The 24,469-nt window shown below is 40.2% G+C and overlaps 1 protein-coding gene across 1 annotated transcript in view; it reads right to left on the bottom strand.

The window, feature by feature from the left end:
- Positions 1 to 24,469, bottom strand: part of ELMO3 (engulfment and cell motility 3) — a 1,057,243-nt gene that overhangs the window by 330,638 nt on the left and 702,136 nt on the right. The window lies entirely within an intron of this gene.

Below are 24,469 nucleotides of genomic sequence, written 5' to 3'. Positions count from 1 at the left end.
GTACCTACCTATGTACCTATGAACCTATACATACAGTATCAGCACATGCTGATAGCTTAATTTACTGTTCAGATGTTGACTTACCTTGTGCCAATAGCAGTTGTATGTGCAAAAGTTGAGGGCTGCCTATGTAGGATGCACACAGTAGACCACCTACACATGACAATTTACAGGTGGTCTTGTGTGTGTGTGCCATCCATGTTTACTGTGTGTGCAGGTGGAGAAGGGTTTCAGTCCATAGGTGCCTACACTGTCAGTGTGTGTGTGCTATACGCTCCCTCTTTGCCAAGGCATGGGTATACTGGGCACGCCTCCGTCTGCCTACTGGGGCTAGCTCAGGGTGTTCGTGGTCTGAGTCCCTCTGTACCTGTGGGGCCCTTGGCTATGGTGCTGGGCTGTGAAGGCCTTCAGCATTCTGTTCCTGCTGCAGCTGTTTCTGCAGGATCATATTGTGTAGCATGGCACATACTATTAAGATGTGGGCACACGTGCCTGGAGAGTACTGCAAGGCTCCACCAGATATGTCCAAACAATGGAACCGTGATTTCAGCATCCCAAATACATGTTCTATGATGATTCTGGTTTGTGCGTGTGCCTCATTATGGCGTTCTTGCATGGGTGTATGTGCATTTCTGATGGGAGTCATCATCCATGGTTCCAATGCATAGCCAGCATCCCCCACCAGGTGGCCATATGGGATATCCCCCCTGGCAAATACCTGATACAGCTGTGAGGCATGCCAGATGTGGGAGTCGTGATAGCTTCCAGGGCTGCCAGCACACACATCCATGATAATGCCCTGGGCATTGCACACGACCTGGCAGTTGATGGAGGGTATCCCTTGCGGTTTATGTATCGCCTACCCTGCTCACCGGGTGGTGACTTGATGTGTATGTGCATGCAGTCTATTGCACCCAGTACCTCTGGGTATTCTGCCACACGGTGGAAGAGACGCATATTGCTGGCCAACTCCTCTTGTCCTGCGCTTGGGGGAACTATATGTGCTCATTGGCATGTGGTAACATGGCATCCAGGAACTGGTGAAGTACCCTGGATGCTGATGCCTGTGAGATTCCCCAGGATATCCCCAGTTGGCCTTTGAAAGGAACCTGTGGCTAGTATTCTCAAGCTTAGACATACCTTAAATGTCCACTGGGATGGGTTCCCCTCTGTTATTTCTGGCTCTGAAGCGTGGACGGCACAGCTCAACAAGTTGCTGTATGGTGTCCCTGTCCACCCTGTAATGCTCTACTATCTCCAGATCATTTAGCCTCTGGCAGGTTACCCTGGGTCTGAACACTCTTCTCCTCCTCCGGTGCCTGAGGTGGTTGTCAGCATCATCCTCCACACCACCTTCAGTCTCCAACACATGCTGGTGAATCAAAGCTATGGCAGCCCCTAACAGGTACATATTAAAAGTTCCCCATCTGTATACACCAATAGTGCAGAGTGTATGGGAATACACAAGTGTGTGTGAGGTGCTTTCACACTTTATACTATTGTGCTATGGATGCTGCTGATGTCATTGGGTGTGTATGTGCAATTCCAGCTGCAGGGTATCTTAATTATGGGTTTTACAGTGAGTACTGCAATTGTGGGGCCTTTGGTGTTGAATTATGCTTGTCTGCCATGATTCATCTGTTGTCCTTTAATTCACTTTTCAACTCGAATCCCCTCCCATTGTCAGGTATGCATCCAGCTGCCGGCTTTCTTGTTTTGTACTTTCCCTACCCAGGAATGTGTTGCGAAATGTGTTATGTAGCTGATCTACTGTGATTTTGCTTTGTTCTGCAGTGACAGTACTGTTTTCTTTGCAGTACGGCACCTCCCTTTCCTGTTCTGCAGGTAGAGGCTAGCAGCTTTGTTAGCTGTTTTCAATGACCCACTGTGAGTTCCTAGGTGTTAATTATTCATTTGTACTCCAATAACCATGCTGCAGCATTTCCTTATTTATTTCCCATATCCTTCCTGTTTCTGCTCTGGTGTGTGCCGCGCACAGCCATTTACCGGGTTTACAGCACGTTTTCATCCTCGTTCACATGCACATTTGGTTACCTTTTGTTCTCTCAGCTAAACAAAGCTACGGCTATTTCAACACACCCCTATCCTGCAGCTTTGCTTAGCAACAGGCAAACCGGATTAGCAATGCTCCAATGTGCTTACAGCAAAGGTGGCACACCCCTCTCTTGATGTCATCTTTATCTCCAGGGCACACCTCGGTGTTGTAATGCTACACTGTGAGGTACATCCTTACACCAGCAGGGAATTTGTGATTCACTATTACTCCTCTCATTTGCATGGCATTGCCTAATAATTACTAGTTACCACGCAGAACACTGTCACAGCCCCTTAGCAACCCTTGCGCCATGGTGTGGTGTAGCATGCATGCCATTGACTATTATGGGGAAATCATGACAAGTGTTACATTGCAGTTTTATTCCATATAATTCTAGTTTCATTGTGATCCCGTTTGCGCACCGATGCCCTGAGCTTTAACTTTGCTTTAGTGTGGGCATAACATTAAATGTCCTTTTTTATATTTTATGCATTTTTTATGCCAATGGCTATATATTTAGCCACTGGCATATATTAACAGTATAATACATGTGTTTGGTCTGCTGTCATGGCTCCAATTTTATGTTTGCAAAAATGTAAACCATTTTTTTTCGGTTTACATTTCTGCATGCTTACACTACGCCTGCACCACTTCCTGAATTGCTATATACCTTCATTTGCATGCTACACTGCTGCACATGGAGTGATTAGCATACAGGCACCGGGAGCTGTGCGGGCGTAGCATACGCAGGTAGTGGATGTGGAAACAGCTTGTACCTGAATCGCTCGGTGGCCATATTTGGTGTTAGATTGCCAACGCTATGCCTGCACCTGGCACAAGCTTCATGACTCCCAGGGCGTGTGTAAGAGATGTACACATATAATATCCTTGGAGGCAATATTTTCACACACAGTAAACTCAGCTACCCAAATTATCAGCAGTACACCACACAATATACCTCTCCGAGGCCATCACAATACACTTAATCCATAATCCATAACATGGCTGAAGTTCTAAAGATTAACATGCCTAAACCTCAAAGACCTATAAAAGACAACACAGGCACAAAGCACACTCATCAAGTTAAAACTACCTCCTCATGTTGCACAAGGAGTCCCAAAGTCACAGATGCTGAGCCTGTAAGGCAATCATCGACCCAAACAAACATTCTTGGTATAGGTGACTCCATTGCAAGACATATATTAAATATCAGTAAGACTGTATAATAGATCATGTCAGTGTCAATGACTTGGGGTGTATCTCTCTGGATTATACTAAGACAGACATGATGGAATGCTCAGACTATGTGTCCAAGACAGGAATGAGCCTAACATTGAGCAGCATTCTAACATCTGCAAGGATGATGCCACAATATGAGCAAAAAAGTATTGACTTCAATAATTGGCTGTTTTTTGGTGTCATTCAAATGGGGTCCGATATTTGTCAGCCTGGGAGGATATGATTGACAGACCATGTTGCTTTGCTGTATGAGTCATGACAATATCCGTGGATACATCTTCTATATCAAGAAGCACTATTTAGGCACACCGTTAACAATGCTGTTCAGTCTTAGCCTCAACCTCCATACAGGTTTTGTACCAAGTGAATGGAGAACAGCTACAGTCATTCCTATGTGTATGAAGAAGGACCTACCACAGACCCAGGCAATTAAAGACCCGTAGGTCTGACTTGTCTCATATGAAAAGCCATGGAAAAGCTTACCATGGAAATAATCAATCAGGCCAGACAGACCCTCCAAACACTGGACCCATGTCCGCCTGGATTTGTCAAGGGCAGGTCATGCTTACTCAATGTGGTGGACTTGTTTTGAAAACGTCACCGAAGCAATGGATGAAGGCAAAATGGTGCACACTGCATACCTCAACCTGATCAAAGATTTTGACACAATTTTGCTTTCAGGCATAGTAGAAAAGCTAAATAAACTGTGACTGTACCCCAATGTCACACACTGGCTTGCCAACTGGCTCACAGATATGATGCAAGAAATCAAAATATGGGAAGTTACCTCCAAAAGAAAGCAGTCTCCAGTGATGTTCCCCAGCATTCTGTGCTGAGACATCTCATGTTTGCCATCTGCTTTTCTGAAGTAAAGGCCAATACTAAAGGTTCTGGCTTGTTTAGTTTGCAGACGACTAAAAGCTAGGAGTAGTCATTGAATTCCCAAATGACTTAGCCATTTGTCCCAACTAACTTGTGCCAAAATCATGGACTCAAACTAAATGTCAAAAAAATGCATAACTGTATCCTTTCGAAAATCATCTACCCAGAGAACTACTACATTGATAATATGCCCCCAAGAGCTGATAGTGTTGTTCAGGATTTTGGAACTTATGTGGACAGTAACAGTGACCTAACGTTTGAGCAACATGTGTCCATTGTTGAAAGCAAGTCCTTCTATACTGCACAGCTTACAAACAAAAGGATTGTGTCTCTTTAAGCCAATCATTGAGCATAATGTGCCCTTTGGCATGTATCTGTCCGGACACATGCAGCAACTCAACACCCACAGAGATACTTAATTAATGGGATACAAGTCCTAAACAACATTTCCTCAAAGCCTGTCACTATACTTGGTATACTACAGACTGCTAAGATGTGACCTGTGTCTGGTATGCAGTGCATTCTCTGACCCAGTACTGATGGATTTACTGCAAATCAGCAAGTCAAATGGCATCAGAAGCATTGTGATCTAGAGATCTAAACCTCCTATGCAATATCAACTGAATGGTTTGGAGGGACAAGTATATCTCACAGAGGATACTGTTGCTCTGGAACAGACTTCTTATCCACATAAATCAAAGTTAGATCTCTGTCCATATTCAAAACTTGGACCTACAGACAGGAAACATAAAATTTACTCCAGGACTGCCCCCTGTACTACTAATGGACAGAGGCAGCTCCTGTATCCCATGTTTGGGTCTCCCCAAATTATGCATGGCATGATCCCATTTATTCTCATTTGGGGTAATATATAACTAGCAAGCCTGGGATGGGTAAGGCCAGTCTCTAACCAAATAGGATAGATTAATTCAAGCACAATAAGGGAAATTGGCTAGGCTTAACATATCTCACAAGGGCAGCAAGTCTTTTACTTACCTATGAACCCATAAAGGTCTACTATGTCAGCTGTTACAAACAGACAGTCAAGTTCAAAAATTATGTCCTGAATTGCTTTCAAAAAGTGGCAGAAATCACTTAGCATATGTTGTTTTTTGTTAAAGAACTCTTTCAATTTAAAAGCAACATATTTAGGAAAGGGTTCCATCTTCAACCCTGCTGAGAAAACAATAGGTCATAAAGAAGAGGGGGCATATCATTTTTATGGACCTTAGCGATCCCAAAGAAAGCAGGTATTACTGAGTTTTTTTACAGCCAAGTAATTATATACAACTTTAAAAATCTCCCCTTGAGAAAACAAGTGGCACAAACAAAAGTCATTATATTTGCAGGCAATAATAATTTTCTCAGGTTACAAGGCAGTGAAAGAAAGACTAAAGGGATAATCAACTGATGCCATCAACAACCTGCTCACCATTTGAGAGGGCCTCAAAGGCAAGTGGAGGGAGTACTCCAAGAAGTTACTAAATGAAGAAACCCCAACAGAAGCTATACTAATACATGCACAGCAGACAATGAAAGTGCTAGGAGTACCCACCCTAGAAAAAGTAAGACGTGCACCAAGAAAAATGAAGTCAAGAAAGTGGCAGGCTCCAATGAAGTCACAACAGATATGATAAAGATGTTCAGTGTAATGGAGAGAAATGGCACCTGAATGTACCCAAAGCTGTGTGGAGAGGCAGGCATGCCACAGGTGAACTAGGAAATAAGTTTTCTAGTGCCAATGTACAAGAACAAACAGAATATTCACAAATGCAGGCAGCAATAAACTCTTTTTGCAATACATGAATGTGCTGGAGATGGTGATTGATAAATAAACACACAGAGACAACAGCAGAAAGTAAGATGGAAGATGAGTAGCTGGGATTCATATTAAGATGTGGTACAACTGACTACAACTGACTCAATGTTTGCACTCAGAGGGAGAGAGACAGTGGGGAAGAAGCTGGAGACGAGGAAATAGTTCAGCTAAGCATTCATAGACATGAATAAAGCATATGAGAAGGTCCCAAAACAACTAATTATGTCCAGTGGTGGTTTGAAGTTCTAGAAGCACTTGTAGAATCATAGCAGGCTATGTCCAAGCATCCATGACACGTATGAACAGTGTTCAGACTCACCGAGGGGTACCCAGTGGGAGTAGATATGTAGCAGGGTTCAGCTCTGAGACCACTGCTGCTCATACTGGTGATGGACTACATCAGCAAACTGATCAGAGGGGACAGATCAGATCAACAATGTTGCTGTATGTAGATGATGGTATATTACAAGCAGACTCTGAATATGAACTTCAGTTAAGGACAATGGATTAAAATGCAAAACTGAAAGTACACAGGATGAAAATGAAACAAGCCCATGATCATGACAGCAAAATGAGAAAATCAGAAGAAACTGAGATAAAAGGGAAATACTGAAAAAGGTTTACAGCTTCAAGTAAATGGGAGATGTGGTTGAGAAGAAGGGAAATCTGAATGAAAGCTCAAAGACAGAATCAGAGGTGCTGCAGCCAAATGGAATAAAATGTTATGGATACTGTGCAATAGGCAAATGCCAAATTAACATGTAGAAAACAGTGGTGCACCCAGTACTGCTATATGGTGTACAAAAATGGTGTGACCAGTACTCCTGTATGATGTAGAAAACAGTGGCATGACCAATACTGTTGCATGGTGTACAAAACAGTGGAGTGAACAGTACTGCCATAAAGTATACAAAACACTGGAGTGACCAGTTCTGTTGTATGATATACAAAACAGTGGTGTGACCAATACAGCTGTATGGTGTACAAAACAGTGGTGTGACCAGTACTGCTGTATGGTGTACAGAACAGTGGTATGACTGATATTGATGTATGGTGTATAAAACAGTAGAGTGACTGGTATTGCCATAATGTATACAAAACACTGGAGTAACCAGTACTGCTGTATGGTGTACAAAACAGTAGTGTGACCAGTACTGCTGTATGGTGCACAAAACATTGGTGTGACTGCTACTGTTGTACGGTCTATAAAACAGTGGAATGACCAATATTGTCATAACGTATACAAAATAGTGGTGCAACGAGTACTGCTGTATGGTGTACAAAACAGTGTGACCAGTACTGTTGTATGGTGTACAAAACAGCGGTGTGAGCAGTACTTCTGTATGGTGTAGAAAACAGTGGTGTGACTGGTACTGTTGTGTGGTGTATAAAACATTGGCGTGACCAGTACTGCCGTAACATATACAAAACACTGGAGTGACCAGTACTGCTGTATGATATACAAAACTTTGTGTTAGCAGTACTGCTGTATGGTGTATGAAACAGTGAGGTGACTGGTACTGTTGTATGGTGTATAAAACAGTGGAATGACTGGTACTGCTGTATGGTGTACAAAACAGTGTGACCAGTACTGTTGTACGGTGTAAAAAACAGTGGTGAGACTGGTACTGTTGTATGGTGTATAAAATAGTGGAGTGACTGGTACTACCATAACATATACAAAACACTGGTGTGACTAGTATTGCTGTATGGTATACAAAACAGTGCAACCAGTACTGCTGTATGGTGTACAAAACAGTGGTGTGACCAGTACTGCTGTATGGTGCAGAAAACAGTAGTGTGACTGGTACTGTTGTATGGTGCATAAAACAGTGGCATGACCAGTACTGCCACAACATATACAAAACCGTGGTGCGACCAGTACTGCTGTGTGGCGTACAAAATAGTGGTGTGACCAGTACTGCTGTTTGGTGTACAAAACAGTGTGAACAGTACAGCTGTATGGTGTAGAAAACAGTGGTGTGACTGGTACTGCTGTATGGTGTACAAAACAGTGCAACCAGTAGTGCTGTATGGTGTAAAAAACAGTGGTGTGACCAGTACTCCTGTATGGTGTAAAAAACAGTGGTGTGACTGGTACTGTTGTATGGTGTACAAAACAGTGCAACCAGTACTGCTGTATGGTGTACAAAACAGTGCAGCCAGTACTGCTATATGATGTGTAAAACAGTGGTGCGACCAGCACTGCTACATTGTGTACAAAACAGTGGTGCAATCAGAACTCTTGATTGATACAGAAATCTGGGCAGTAATGGCAGAGCATCAGAGAAAGCTTGAGGTGATGGAAATAAACTGCCTGAAATGGGCAATATGATGCACAGTGTGGCGCAGATGAGGAAGTGAAGACTTTAGAATTGAAGCCAAATAATCCTCAGTTGTAGAAAATACCCATTTGTAGTGGTTCAATCATATTTGCAGGAAAGCAGAATACTGTATATTTTGTTAAAGCAGAATTTTGAGGAAGGCAAGAGGAGATGACATCCAGCCAAGAAATGGATGAGTGCATGAGAGAAGACCTGTGACAGTTGGTCATAACTGTCAAAGAATGTCTGAGACTGGCAGAGAGTTGATGGAGGTTAAGATAGTTGATGTGATACTCTGACCACATGTAAAAAGGGTAAAAGGGAGATGATAGCAATGACAGATGAACAACTGTCAACATTTAACTCATTAATACCTCTGACTGTGAAATGCCATTACCTTTGGCAGTCTACAGGGACTCACTTTATATCCTTGAAATACTGAAATGTCAAAATTCAGTATTTCGTGGCTATAAAGTCGAAACCTAACAAGAACGAAAACTCAGAAACGCGAAATTCAAAATCTTGCATACTGGAGATTTTGAATTAGCACTTCTGCTGTCCACAAACACCCCCCCCCACACACACACACAAACACTCTGTACTACATAAAAGCAGGGGTTCAAGCCCTCACACCCTCCCTACTTAAATATTCTAACTCTGAGGTCGCACTACATGCAAAAAAACACAAAACCCCACCACACAGGCTACATTCTCCTCGCACACACACATCACAGCAACAAAACACACTAACACACACCACAGCCCCTACCCAAAACCCTTAACACATCAACACTTACCTGAATCCATAACCACAGCGAAACATCAGAAGTGCTAATTCAAAACCTCCAGTATGCAAGGTGTTGAATTTCACGCTTCTGAGGTTTTGCTGTTTTCAGGATTCCACTTTATGGGCTCAAAATACTGAATTTCGATATTTCAGTATTTCGAGCTTCTAAAGTGAATCCGTCTACTACAGATATCCTTAAAGGATAACAATACACTAAATGCAACATTTTCTTTCCTTTCACACATTAAAAAACAACAGTTTTCCCCACTCTCTCTATGACATTTCTATCCCAGTCTGCTTTATCAGTGCTCATTATACTGAGGCTGAATGAAATCTCATGATACTTTCATTAGAGATTCATCTACCTTGCTATTACATCACACTGCCTAACACAAACATGTTGTTAAGGAAAATAAATACATCAAGGAACCTGTAGCTCCTATTTTTTGCTTCACACCCACTAAGGTAATAAAATATCCAGGCTCAAAGAAAAACAAAATCACAACTCTTTGATTCTGCATTGTCATAAAAGTTGCATTATTTCCCTTTTCAGGGTACCATAAACCTATTAAACCTTTTACAGAAAATGAATAAATCTGATAACAATGACAACAGCTTCACTAATTAGCTGAGATTTGCAAGCCAAGAAACATAGCACTCTGGCTGACAGGGAATGAAGATAGAACTAAAATTGACAAAATGTTACTTGTTTTAAAAAAAAGGCTAATTTATTTTTTTGTTTATACTTTTTCAAGAACGGATCATAGATGCTATAACACATAGGTAAGAGTTTCTGTAAAAAACTGTCACTGACATTTTTCCTGAGGATTCTCAGACTTTATATAATTTCTCACTACTTAAATTCAAATGAATGGGACTGGAATATGGCAACACAGGCAGGGCATTGTAATCTCAAAAGGTGCACTCTCACAGTGCATTGTGAGCAAGAAATAGCTTTCCAAGAAAACAAGATCACATCAGCATATCTGCCCCCATAAGGGCAATCAGGGTTAGGAAAATAGTAAAAAGTAGTTACTGTGGTGCTGACAAGTTTTGATAGAGTAGAAATTCACAGTTAGATATATATTTGTTTTAGTTTTTACTCATGTGGGTCTTTGAAATGCCATAGCATTTTCTGAAAAAAAAATTATTAAAAGCATAAGCCAACCAAAAAAGCGATTACTAGAAAATGGAAATCAAAATCTAAACCAACTAAATTAGAAATAGTGAATATAGTAACAGATAAATCAACTGGAATTGAAATCTTTACAAAAGGCTAGGAGCAAACTACATAGGAAAAAAATAGGAATTGTGAGAACAATACATACAGGGGAGAAATGAGGGTTAAAAGAAGGCAGGACTTAAATGTGCTATGTAATGTTTGACTGAAAATGATTACGTAGATTATAAGTGATGTACAATGTTTGCAACTGGGAGTGTGTCGGTATGGTTTGTGATGTAAAATGTTTGCAACTAGGATTGTGTCACTGTGGTTTGTTTTCACTTATATAAATGTATGATTGCTTAGGTCACAAGTGATGGTTTAATAATTATGTTTCTTGTTTAAAAAAAGGGGCAGGAACTGAATAATTTAAGTAATGCTACTAAGGTTATATGATACATAGCAATATATGTGAAGTTTGTTTGTTAATGTTACTCTGTTAATACAGTTTGATCACTTTTGTATAAATGTAAATTTGCCTATGTCACAAATGTTAATTCAATAAAGGTGTTTTAAAAAAAAGATCATATGAACAGGATAAGCTATTAAAAAGGTATAAACAGCAATGCTGTCAGTAACAAATCTTCTCTACTTTGACAATACTCAGTGCATTCACAGTGTTTACATCAGTTCTGTAAGATATAATAATGGGACTCTTGAATATAAACACACTGGCCCATAAAAACTGATATCCAAATCATCTGTGGTTCTTTAGGTGGCTAAGACATTTCATTCGGTATTGATTTAATGTGTTGTGTGTTTTTCTGCAAAGCAGTCTTCCAACAATATCTTTGTTGTCTCAATGTCTCCTAAAAACCAAATTGTGTTTCCTAACCCTGATTTTTTGCCACAGTTCCCATAATTACATTTTCTCTCAAAAGTTTCATAAACAGCATTTCATATCTTGAAAACTGTACAACCTAGACATACAGTGTCATAGTACGTTTATTCAGGCATTAACTGTCATATTACAAGAAATTTGTTTCTGAGTACTTGCTTACTGATATATTTATATAAATATGAACATTGTTTATTTATACATTTAACAATACAAACAATACTAAATATCCATCAAGATGTACAATTTACAGTGCAATCTTCAATGGCAATTTTCTCCAACATCTAAGGTTTCACTGATTCCATGTAGCAGTTTGAAAGTTAAGTTAATGGTTAAGGTGTTTGCCTTACAAACACAAGGTGCAGGGTTTGAGTCTCACAAGGGATAATTGGCTAGGTTAAAATGGCTCACAAGGGCAGTTAGCCTAGTACTAATCTATGAACCTATGAACCTATTCATGCATATATAAAAGTAGCACATATCTTCATTATTACTACCAAACAACTAGTAATATATCCAACAACGTGAATTATAGACGGACAACGACAATATATTTTCTCTCGTCCACCATGACATTTTACACAATATCGCTTAATAACGTGTAGCACTCATAATTATGAAAATATGAATGTAAATATGACACTATGAATAACAAGTGCCAAAACATTGATCAGTGTCTACACTGTACAGCATCCTAAATTAACATTCTTAGTATTAGCTTTGTTGCTTCTACCTCGGTCTTTCTTATGCTTCTTATTATTAATAACCCCACAAAATTTAAGAATGCCATAAGGAGCTATGTGTTTTAAATGGATGTGCATAAAAGATTTGCTACAAATGTAAATGACTTAAACAACAAAGTCTACTGGTAGTACTCTACGACCTTCTGGGTATAAAAGTATGACTTCCTTGTAATGTTTCACTGGAGATGCCATCTGCTGGTACAAGAGCAAGACTTGGGTCACAGTTACAAGAGTTTTTCTCACCATTACCAGTGTCACACCATGGTGCAGAAAACGAGTATAGCTTGATTAGTGTGTCTTTCCTATTTACTCTAGTAATCATTGCTCATTTGAGTTACATGATAGGGCTCTGAGCTGAACAGAGGGTCACATTTGTGTTTTTCTCTTCTCACTAATGCAGTTGATTTTCTATAAAAAGAATTGTTGCCTGATCCTTCTTATATCAGCATACTTCCTCATATTGTCCTTCTCCCTCTTTTGTCTTGTCCATATTTATTAATCTCTTCTCTCTCTGAGCCTGGATATGCATGGCGTTTTGTTTTCAAATTAGGCTTAAACAGTAGGCTGATAGGTGTAGCTCCAAGAGTAACCTAAGTTGATATACTACAAGCTCTCAGTATGATGTCTGCTGTTTAAGTGAATTCCTCTGGACTTAGCAATTATTACTGCCTTGTTATATTGATTCAGGAAAAAACTATTCCACTAGTCCATTACATTTTGTTGTATTGTGACCAAATGTACAGTTATATTTATTTACTTAGTTTATTTTTGGTTGGGTTCCACAGTGCTCATGTAATTCTCAGTACTGTTGGGATGTTAAAAACTACACATTTATCTGTCCTCAGTGTCTTTAGTATTCTCAAAACAGAAAACACTTTGTCAAGACTTGGAAGTACTGCATGTAAGGATGTGAAAATTACTCATTATAACACTGGTGATTTTGGGTAGTACCAGTACTCAAAAATAGGGACTCTTGAATATAAACACACTGGTCCATAAAAACTGATATGCAAATCATCTGTGGTTCTTTAGGTGGCTAAGACATTTCAGTCAGTATTGATTTAATGTGCTGTGTGTTTTTCTGCAAAGCAGTCTTCCAACAATATCTTTGTTGTCTCAATGTCTCCTGAAAACCAAATTATGTTTCCTAACCCTAATTTTTTACCACAGTTCCTAAGTGTGTCTCAAATGAGAAGAAAGCAACCATAATGATACATGATGTGAAGGCTGCCAGCCTAGCCAGAGAGAACTTTATAGAGAAGTCTGTCATTTGTAAATATGAATGTAAACTACATTCTATTGTATATAACTATTTGAGATGAGTGGGAAGGTGAGTGCGAGTCTCACAAGGACTCTGTTGTGGCATACATCCTAAACCTCAGGACAAGACTCAGGAAACTCATGGGCTTGGTTCAGGAGAACCTGGCAGAAGCCCAACAACAGAAAAAGGTGTGGTATGACAGGAATGCTCGAGCTAGAGAGTATGCTGTGGGGCAGCAGGTAATGGTTCTCATTCCTGTCAGACACAACAAGCTGCAAGCAGCTTGGGAGGGACCTACCATGTGGTAAGAAAGGTAAATGATGTTAATTACATGGTGGAACTGCTAGGCAGAAGGCAGGGGCACAAATTGTACCATGTTAATATGATGAAACCTTAACATGATAGGGAGGCCCTTGTGCTGAGCATTTGCAGTGGATTGCAGGAGGAGGCTGAGGGAGATCTGGGGGCTGATCTCCTCAGTGAGGCTCAGGCTGACACCTCAGTGGAAGGGGTAGCAATGTCCTAACAGGTATCCCCTACCCAGGTTTGAGAAATCTGAGCAGTGTTGCAGGAATTTGGGGACATGTTCACTGGGAAACCAGGGTGCACCCACCTGGGGCAGTGCCAGGTGGATACAGGACCTCAAGGCCTATTAGGCAGGGATCTTATAGAGTGCCTGAGAGAGTCAAACAGATTCTGAGGGAGGAGGTACAGGAGATGTTGGAACTAGGGGTGATTCAAGAGTCAAACAGTCCCTGGGCCTCCCCAGTGGTGCTGGTGCCAAAGAAGGATGGCAGCACAAGCTTCTGTGTGTACTACAGGAAATTAAATAATCACACAGAGTCGGACGCTTACCCCATGCCTAGGACAGATAAAGCTCAAGAGCAGCTGGGTGGAGCTAAGTATCTTACAACCACTGATCTTACCAAGGGTTACTGGCAGGTGCCCTTGACTTCCGGTGCTAGAGAGAAGTCAGCCTTTGTGACTCATTTTGGCTTGTATGAGTTCACAAAGATGCCCTTTGGGATGAAGAATGCGACTTTCCAGAGGCTGGTAGATCATATCCTAGCAGGAGGGTTTGCCCTTGCTTACCTAGATGATATTGCCATCTATAGCCATTCCTGGCCAGAGCACCTTCAGCATGTCAGGGAGGTGCTGGGCAGACAATAAAGCTGAGCAAATGTCAGTTGGGTATAGCAGAGGTCTCCTACCTAGGACATAGAGTGGGGAGAGGTAAGATAAGACCAGAACCTGCAAGTGGAAGCCATTCAGGCATGGCCTGCACCTGTTACTAAAAAGCAAGTGAGGGCACTTTTAGGGACAGCATGGTACTACAGAAAGTTCGTCCCCAGTTATAGTACCACAGCTGCTCCCCTCATAGACCTAACAAGGAATAATAGGCCAGATAAGGTAGTGTGGACCCCAGCATGTGAGCAGGCATTCCAGAAGCTTAAAGAAGCTTTGGGAGGACCCCCTGTGTTAGCCAGTCCAGATTATGGCAAAAAAATTGTTGTGCATGTGGATGCTTCAAACCATGGGGTGGGGGCTGTACTTAGCCAGATTTCTTCAGAGGGAGAAGAGCAGCCAGTGGTTAATCTCAGTCATAGGCTCCAGGGACGAATGCTATGCAGTGCTATGCAGCTGTAGAAAAGGAATGTCTAGCGATAGTGTGGGCACTGCAGAAACTTCAGCCTTATCTGTATGGAAGGAAATTCACTGTAATGACAAATCACAACCCCCTAACATGGTTAAACAGAGCCAGCCAGCAAAATGCCAAGTTGCTAAGATGGAGCCTGGGGTTGCAAGCATATGGTATGTCAGTGCAGCACCGTAGTGGGAGTAGCAATGCCAATGCAGATGGGGTTTCAAGACAGGGAATGGGGTAAGGTATACTCAGATAGACCTAACTCCCTCAAGCAGCATTTCTCAAGGGTCACTTGAAAAACTAGCTTGAGTTTTCCGGGGGGGGGGGGGTGAAGGCTGCCAGCCTAGCCAGAGAGAATTTTATAGATAATTCTGACATTTGTAAATATAAATGTAAACTACAGGCTTGTTGTCTTAAATGTAAAGAAATACTGTTACATGTGGAACTGGAAATAAATGTGACAACAATGTACTCTACTGACCAAAGTAAAGCATGTGGTGACCCTTTGATGTAGACAGTGGTGCCAAAGGGTCTAGATGAAGTAATTATTTCTATTGTTTTAACCAATAGTTAAATTGCTAGATTTAAAGATGCAAATGTATTTTTATTGCTCTGTTTCCTGACCAGCTGCAAGATAACAAAAGGAGATGTTAAGAATGTAAATGCAGTTTCTGTTAGCCTGGGAACCCAGGGCAGTGTGAAGAATGATGTAATCTGTAGCCTAGGAACCCCAGGAAAGTGTGAAGAATGATGTAATGTGAATCAGAACTGCAATTTCAATTTAAACAGAGAGAACCAGACAGGATTAAGCATTTTTGTCTTGACCATCCAACTCATCAGCACTCTGCCTGTTTTCTTATGTAAGTTTATCTTAGACATATGTTTTCTTTTAGAAATCGCTAGGAACTACAAAAATTAGACTAAGTATTTTTCTGTGATGTCAGAACTGTACTACTGAATTATTTTAAGTATTTATCTGTGATCTCTGAACTCTTGACTAGCACTATGTAGTAAGAAGTATTGTCTTGTGTTTTTATTATTTATTAGTAAATATTTTAAAATCTCTCAACTGTGGCTGTTTTGTGTAGAGATAATTTAAGCTCTAGAGTACATTTTATATTTATAGTGATTACTGTACCAAGTTACTCTAATAAGCCTTGACTGTTTAGTTATACTACCAATTGGATAATATTGTTGCACACCATTTTAAGGGACTTTGAGTAGCTGATAAATATTAGCTGGGTGGTGGCAGGCAGTACTGCCGCATAGTCTGGGTAATAGGGGCACAGCTGGAGAACCTGTGCCAGCCTTTCCCAGGAGTGTCTGTGTGGTAGCATAAACTCTCATCTCAAAGTGTGTGTGTGTCACCTACTTGGGCAGGGACATGAAGCACTGGTTGGACAGAGAGGATGCTGGAGGTTTTAGCTTGCCCAGCTAGGCTGAGATATGGACCCTATAGCTGTGCCAGTGGGGAGTCTTATTGGGGACCTGGAGAGCAAGGGAGCAACCAGCCCAGGACTGACTGCGATCTCTGTGTGCTCTTAAGGGAAATTGCACTATACTGTGTGTATTTTTTATCCTTTCCTTCATATATGAGATGCCCTCTCTGGTGTTAGGGTGAGGATTGAGACTCCCTGATTGCTGGGCCAGGACACGGGTGTCACACATGGAATGGAAGTGAAGGAAACCAGAAGAAAGCTATGAGAAAGCTCTGTGGGCTGAAAAGGAAAGAATATATCCAGAGGCTGGAGAACAGAAGAAATAAAACAGACATTATGCTGGTGCACACAACCAAGTTATGTACATGTAAGTCTGAAGAGTAAGAGCAAAGGGGGAAAGAGGAGACACAGGCTAAGTATCCCACCTGGGTTATTGAGAGATTTTTTTTTCACAGATGCATCCATGGAATGGATGTCTGAATGTGTGTCAGAGACAAAATTCACAGAGGCATTCTACAGTACATGGGCAAGTACAAAAAATGGTTAGGGATAATGTAGTAATACTGGAGAATCCGAATGTTAAAGGCACATAAATGGCAGACTATTTAGACAGGGTTATTGTCACCTTATGCCAATAAGCAAATGTAAAGGGGTCTATATTAGATCATTGACGTGTTAATACTTCAAATGGTCTAACATTGACATGAAAACAGTGAACGCTGAAAATAGCGAAGCCACAGATAACCAAATGTTTTCCTAGGGAAAGAATTTGGTTGTCCATTACTGTGGCTTCACTATCTTCAGCACTGTGGTGGAAAGTTACAGGTTCGGTTCAGGTAAGTGTGCGATTGTGCAGACGTTAGGGTTAGGGCGGGGTATGTGAGTTAGGGTTAGGGCACGGGTGAGGTGAGTGTGCGATAGTGATAGACATTAGGGCGGGGTATGTGAGTTAGGGTTAGGGCGCATGTGAGGTGAGTGTGCAATAGTGACAGACTTTAGGGTTAGGGCGGGGTATGTGAGTTAAGGTTAGGGTACAGGTGAGGTGAGTGTGCGATAGTGACGGACCTTAGAGTTAGGGTCTGGGTTAAGGATAGCGGATAGATAGTACTGTATGTACAGTTTAGTGTAGGGTTAGATGTAGGATTTTAAGTGTATGTGTGTGGATTGCTGTTTTTTTGATGTGCTTGTGTTGTGTGTGTGTTTCTCGGAACAGTGAATTTTTTCCCAGGGAAAAAGTTCATTGTTGTGAGCCTTCGCTGTTTTTAGAGTTCGTGGTTAGCAGTTCAAGGTTGTGGTATTCGATGTTGAGCTGTTTCGATGAACTGATATAGACCCAATGTAAAGTAATGTGCAACTTCTATATTCCTTTTCGGGAACTCTGCTGATATAAAGAGTCACACCTTTCAGTAAGCATTTGCCACTCTCTGAAAATGTTGTTTCTCCTTTTCATTTCTCAGCTGTTTAATGCTTTCATATGATGATCCTCTGTCTTTGTCTTGTGCCAAGTGTTACAGATGAATTGCTCTATTTTTTAAAGTAGTACCTTTTTCACTTGTACTCTCACTTTATTTCTCTGATAAATCACTAGGTACATACTATTCAATAATCAAGTTTACATAACCAATCACTTTACCATGTCTATCTCTTGTTTCTCTTAAACTTACAGGTTGACTTGACAACCACTAAAGCTGTCTTTTTCCTACTATATTGCACTGCTAACTGGTGTGGTTGAAAACTTAAAGATAAATTCTTAGTTCTTTGCAGAAACTTTATGTTACTGTGTATAATCTCTAAAGGACTGTAATCACTGATTAATGGGAATTAATTTCTAAAGATGTAAAGAATGAAAATTGTTACACACCTAGAAAATGGCTAAAGGTTACACTTCTTAAGCCAAAGCTTCTGCATACTGGCTAAAACCTCTGCTGCCCCCATAGTGCCTTTTTTAGGCATTCTACCCATACAGGAAATTATAACAAAATCAAACTCAACTGACATCATGGGGACACTAGCCAGTGACAAGAATCTAAACAGAACGAAAACAATACATTCATATTTACACAGTTATTGGGGCATGGCTTCAGTGTAGTGATAGCATTACCTTTGTACCAGGGTTTAGCACCTATCATGCTTTCAGACCTTTAGGTAACAGTGGGAGTGTATCTGTATTTATTAGAAACACTATTACTTCATATCAAGTTACACATAACTCTAAGCTTGAGTTTCTGGAGATCCGGATCACCATTAACAAATCCAGCTATTATTTCACTGGTAGTTCCTGTCCCCATCAATGTCCCTCAAAGATATGATATGATATGATCTGGTCTTTCTACCCCACCTGCATATCTTCATCCCTTGTTAAATCTGGCCACAAATCAGTGATCTTTTCTGTCAGGTCACCTCATCACCAAACAAGGTCATCTTTAGGGACTTCCTCAGGCAAAACCTACTACAGCTTGTAGAAGACCTGCACAAAATTCACAACAACCCCCACAAAAGTACCCAACTGCAAGGGCTGCTACGTTTACCAATACCTAAATAGCTGCACATAAAGATATGTACCTGTCTGCCCTAAATATAATGATAACTTCAAGAATAAACCTCTTTCTCTGTTTTCCAATATTAATAAACTGCATTACAGAAGTAGAAAAATAATAAAAATTTCTATCCCCTACGTCAAGACTACAATGAAACATGCCAACAAAGAATTTAAGAGCACTGCTAGAAAATGTAAGGCTACAAATCTGTCTTAATGTGTATGTGGAAATAAGGAATAACAATAAAACATGCACTAAGTTTATCCAAAATAATATCACACATTTCAGTTGCAAGTATACATTCAATATATTAGCAGACACATTTAGTGCTAATTTTACCCCATCTACCCTCATTGTTTTGCAGTTATCCCTTAATATTTTATTTCCCCTGAAATCACTTTGAAACATGTTGTATAATACCTATCAATGGTTAAAAATAATATTTATGGGGGGAACTAGATATCATACCAGGCTGCATTCCCCTTAGTGCCAAGTGTGCAGACTCTGAGCATCTTTTTAAACTAATTCAGTCTCAGCCTGCCCACAGAGTTTGTCCCTGATACCTGGAAAAAAGCCACTGACTTCATTACACAAGAGTGACCCTCTGAAGATTTGAGTAATTAGAGGGCCATCAACCTCACCAGCCTTATATGAAAAGCCATGGAATATATCACAGCAAAACTCATTTATGCAGACAAATTAACTGATCAAATCTTTACTCCTTTTCAGTTTTGTGATGGGCAGGTCTTGCCTCTTGAACCTGATAAAGTTCTTCGAAAAGGGCATCACTCCATACACGCTGTTTATTTTAAACTGGTCAGTGTTCTTGATGGTATCTGACATGCCTGTGTTACTGAAAAATTAGACAAATGTAAACTCCAATAACACATTTAATTGTGCCAATGTGACTTTTTGTTATGATGTACTTAAGGGGTGTGTTTTAATTGCTTTTTAACTCTGATGAAGTTCATATCATTAAAAGGTGAAGGGAAGTGCTTAGCTAAAACATTTATGGTGGTCCTGTGTGGTGACTTACAGTTTCTTGCCATCTTGGCATTTACTGAAGCTGCTTGAGTGGAGTGTGGTGTTTTTTTTCTTACTTTATGTTCCTTTTTGAGGACATTTTTGCCATTTCTTGTTTCTTGGTTAAACTCTCCTGTGTTGTTGACTGGAATGAAAATTGCCTATCCAACAGATTCCAAGTTGTGAAAGTTGCTGGTACCCTATCTGAATGAAAAAAATGTAATTGCTGGGGTATCACAGAGATCAGTGCTCTCCTGTTTGGAATTCACTTTGCAGACATCCACGCCAATATCATAGAAGTGTGACTGATCAACTTTGTTGATGACTGCAAGCTGGGCATTGTTATCCACTCACTCATTGACAGTAAACTGCTCCAGAAAGGGCTGGAATATGTATTTATCTGGTATACTGAAGACAGTCTCAAGCAAAATGCAAGACAGTACAGCATAGTAGCATTCAGTAAAAAAGGTGATTATACCTCATATGTAATAAATGGTACTCCCTTTCAGACAGATATGGTCATAAGACCCCAGGGTATGTATCTGGACAACTCTTTCTAATTTGATCATCATGTACTCAGGAGTCCTCTCATCTGGCCCAGTTAATTTTCCAAGGAAAATTTTCAAGATGCAAAAAAGTCATCCTACCACTGTATTCTTCCCTTATCAGACACATCAATGAATACTTTGCTCATTTTTATATGTAAGAATTCAAGCATACTGCTCAACTGGAAAGGTTTCAATGATTTTAACTTAAAAAAATGAAAGTCTTAAAATCCTTCAATTATCCTGATAGATTAGCAAAACTCTCCTTAAACTCAGTAGCCTACCAGATGCTTTACGGCAATCGGTGTCTTGCTTTTCAAGCCATGAAAGACCTAATCCTACTTGACCTCTTATTACTTTGTAAAGCTAGTGCATGTCAGATATACATTCATACTAGGAATCTACTTCAGCACTCCATGTGTAGTCTAGTGAAATGCTGGCATTCAGAGATAAATGCTGGTAATGCATTTGGTGTAGCAAGCCACTTGTTACATTTATAGCATTTATAGCAAACAGTTAGCCACTTATGATATTTGTAGCATTTATAGCAAACAGTTAGTCAGTTGCTACATTTATAACATCTATAGCAAGCAGTTTACTAGAAGGTAAAAGAATAGACCTGACGGACCTTTTGCTCTTCAACTATAACTTGAGGAGTACAGATCATGGAGAATGGACTTTGCTTACTCAGTAGGTCAGGAGAGTTAGATCAGGGAACAGGTGTTTGTTTTCACTGCTCTTCAAATGCTGAGGAGTCCACAGTGCGGAGAATGAGCCTATCTTGGTCTGTAGGTCAGGAACAGACCTTTATCTTTTTCTTTAATTGCAACTTGAGTGTCTTTTTATTTTTTCCCTTCAGTTAGAGTTGAGGGATGCCAGATAAGGTAATCTGGGTACTGTAACAGCAAGTTAAAGCTCCTCCACTACAGGTCAAGCAGAATACTACCTTTAAGGCTAATCTTGATGACTGTATAGGTAGATACAGATATACTTCAGGGTTATCATGTATTGCCCTGCTTGATTTCAAAGGTGAGCATGATTAAGTGCTTGTTAAAAAAATGGGAAGAACATTTATGTGTAAGTACTTGAAGGTCTGTATGGTTGTGATTCATATCATTCCTGGGATTGCTTGCCTCATACTGTTCCTATGTTCCTAAAAAAGGTCCTGATACAGTAAACTCTCAGGTAACTGGAACTCAAGCAACTGGCATTCTCAAGAAACCAGCCAAAAAAAAAAAAATTTGAAGAAATATAGTACAATTTTCATGTGTTGCACCCCCCCCCCCCCCCCCCCCGCAGAAACATACCTTACTTTTTAGAGTTTTAGAGGTTTAAAAAGGAAGATAGGGATAAATTCCTTCTCTCCCTAACCTGAGAACAAGTCAAACCAAAGAAATAGTACAGAGTACAGTATTAGTCAGGCCTATTTTTAACAGTAACTCTCAAGCAACCAGAAACTACAGTTATCCGGCATCTACCAATCCCCAAGGGCATTGGTTAGCCAGTTAACTGAGAGTTTACTGTAGTACTAGCAAAGTATAACAACAGGAATATAGCTACGAGTAATTAGTTAATAGTCTCAAGAGCACTTAAGATACTGCTGAAATCTGCAGAATTATTCTGCTTTATTTACTGGGTTAAGCTGTTTAAGTGGAGAATACTGCATTAAGATTTCACCTAAAACTATACCAGTTACTAATGCACCACAAAAAGTTTCTGTAGCTCAGAGAAGTAGAATTGAAGAGGAACTGAAATGCATGGAGAGGCTATGTGTAACTATCAAGGAATCTGGCCTGAGTGAATGGGTCAATAGCATGCTAACAGCGGTAAAGCAAGAGAAGCTTAGAATATACATAGACCTTTTTCTTTCGGCTGTTCCCATTAGAGGTCATCACAGCAGATCATCTGTTTCCATTTCTTCCTGTCCTCTGCATCTTGCTCTGTCACACCAACTACCTCCATGTCCTCTCTCACCACATCCATAAGCCTTATTTTAGGCCTTCCTCTTTTCCTTTTACCTGGCAGCTTCATCCTTATCATCCCTTTCCCAATATACCCAGCATCCCTCCTCAGCACATGTCCAAACCAATGCAATCTCATCGCTCTGGCTTTGTCTCCAAACTGTCCAACCTGGGCTGACCCTCTAATATACTTATTCCTAATCCTGTCTACCTTCATCACACCCAGTGCAAATCTTGACATCTTTAACTCTGCCACATCCAGTTCTGACTCCTGCCTTTTTGTCAATGCCACTGTCTCCAACCCATATAACATAGCTGGTCTCACTACCCTCTTGCAGACCTTCCCTTCCACTCTTACTTGTACTCGTCTGTCACAAATCACTCCTGACACTCTTCTCCACCCACTCCACCCTGCCTGTACTCTCTTTTTCACCACTCTTCCACACTCACCATTACTCTGAACTGTTGATCCCAAGTATTTAAACTCATCCACCTTCACCGACTCTACTCCCTGCATCCTCACTATTCCTCTATCCTCCCTCTCATTCACACACATATATTCTGTCTTAGCCCTGCTGACCTTCATTCCTCTCCTCTCTAGAGCATATCTCCACTTCTCCAGGGTCTCCTCAACATGTTCTACTCTCACTACATATCACAATGTTATCTGCAAACATTATAGTCCATGGGGACTCCTGTCTGATCTTGTCTGTCAACCTATCACCATTGCAAATAAGAAAAGGCTCAGAGCTGATCCTTGATGCAATCCCACCTCCACGTTAAATGCATCTGTCACTCCCACTGCAGATCTCACCGCTGTCACACTACCCTTGTACATATCCTGTACCACTCTTTCATACTTCTCTGCCAGTCCCGATTTCCTCATACAATACCACAACTCCTGTCTAGGCACCTTGTCATATGGTTTCTCTAAGTCCGCAAAGACACAATGCAACTCCTTCTGACCTTCTCTGTACTTCTCCATCAACACTCTCAGAGCAAACATCGCATCAGTAGTGCTCTTTCCTGGCATAAAACCATACTGCTGATCACTAATCATCACCTCCCTTCTTAACCTAGCTTCCACTACTCTTTCCCATAATTTCATGCTGTGACTGATCAATTTCATCCCTCTGTAGTTACTACAGCTATGCACATCACTCTTATTTTTAAAAATTGGTACCAAAACACTTTTTTTCCACTCCTCAGGCATCCTCTCACTTTCCAAGATTTCATTAAACAATCTGGTTAAATATAGACCCTTAAGAGTTAAATAACTCAGTCAACAGGAATTGCTATCCATTTCAAACTGTTGAAGAAATTGTTACTAATAGGCTTAATGTTACATTCTCATTACTAGATGCTAATCAAGGGTTCAGCCAAATTAATCTAAATAAAAGTCTAGCTATATGCAATATGTTTTTCAACCCTTTCCACAAAAACAAGGTAGTAAGGCAGATGAATGGACACAACAGCAATCTGAGATAAAATCTAATAAAATCAAGCAACAGGTCCAACCGTCCAAAAATGGTTTAATAAAACAAATCTCATCCACGTTTATTTAACAATACCTTTTGCAGAACTCTAAACTTAAATGTATGCTCACTTCCAAATAATGAAACATGTTTTGCTAACGCATTTGTCTCAATCTTTCTTTTAATTTCTGAAATATGAGAGACTATGCAGTCTTTCAATTTCTGATTAGCTTTTCATACATAAAAACATGTACATTGTTCACAATTGGCAAGATAGGCTACATTACCTATAACACATGTTGCAAAGGTCCTAAAATGAAAAACTTCTTTAGAAATAGGATGTATAAATTTGAAGCAGTACTTATGTTATAAAGACTTTTGTGAAAATAAATGCCCTGTAGTTAGTAATAAGGCTACTCTTCCATGTTATAACTGTTCATTTCACAAATATATTAATCAAAAGGTTGAATTTATACATCCCATCTTTAAAGAAGTTTAGTTGTGCAAAAGGTATTGTTAAATAAACGTGGAGGAGATTTAGTTAACAAGATTGAACTTATAGAGTATAGATGGATTAATAACTTCAGAGCAGATAGACTTCCTAGTTTAAATGTTAAAAATAGTATTAAACCTATTTTGAAAGAGAAACAAATGTATGTTACTTAAATATATT

Source organism: Protopterus annectens, chromosome 8.part0, assembly GCF_019279795.1.
Source record: "Protopterus annectens isolate FY-2018-M chromosome 8.part0, PAN1.0, whole genome shotgun sequence".
NCBI classification, from domain to species: domain Eukaryota; kingdom Metazoa; phylum Chordata; order Ceratodontiformes; family Protopteridae; genus Protopterus; species Protopterus annectens.
This window is presented reverse-complemented; position numbering and strand designations above follow the sequence as displayed.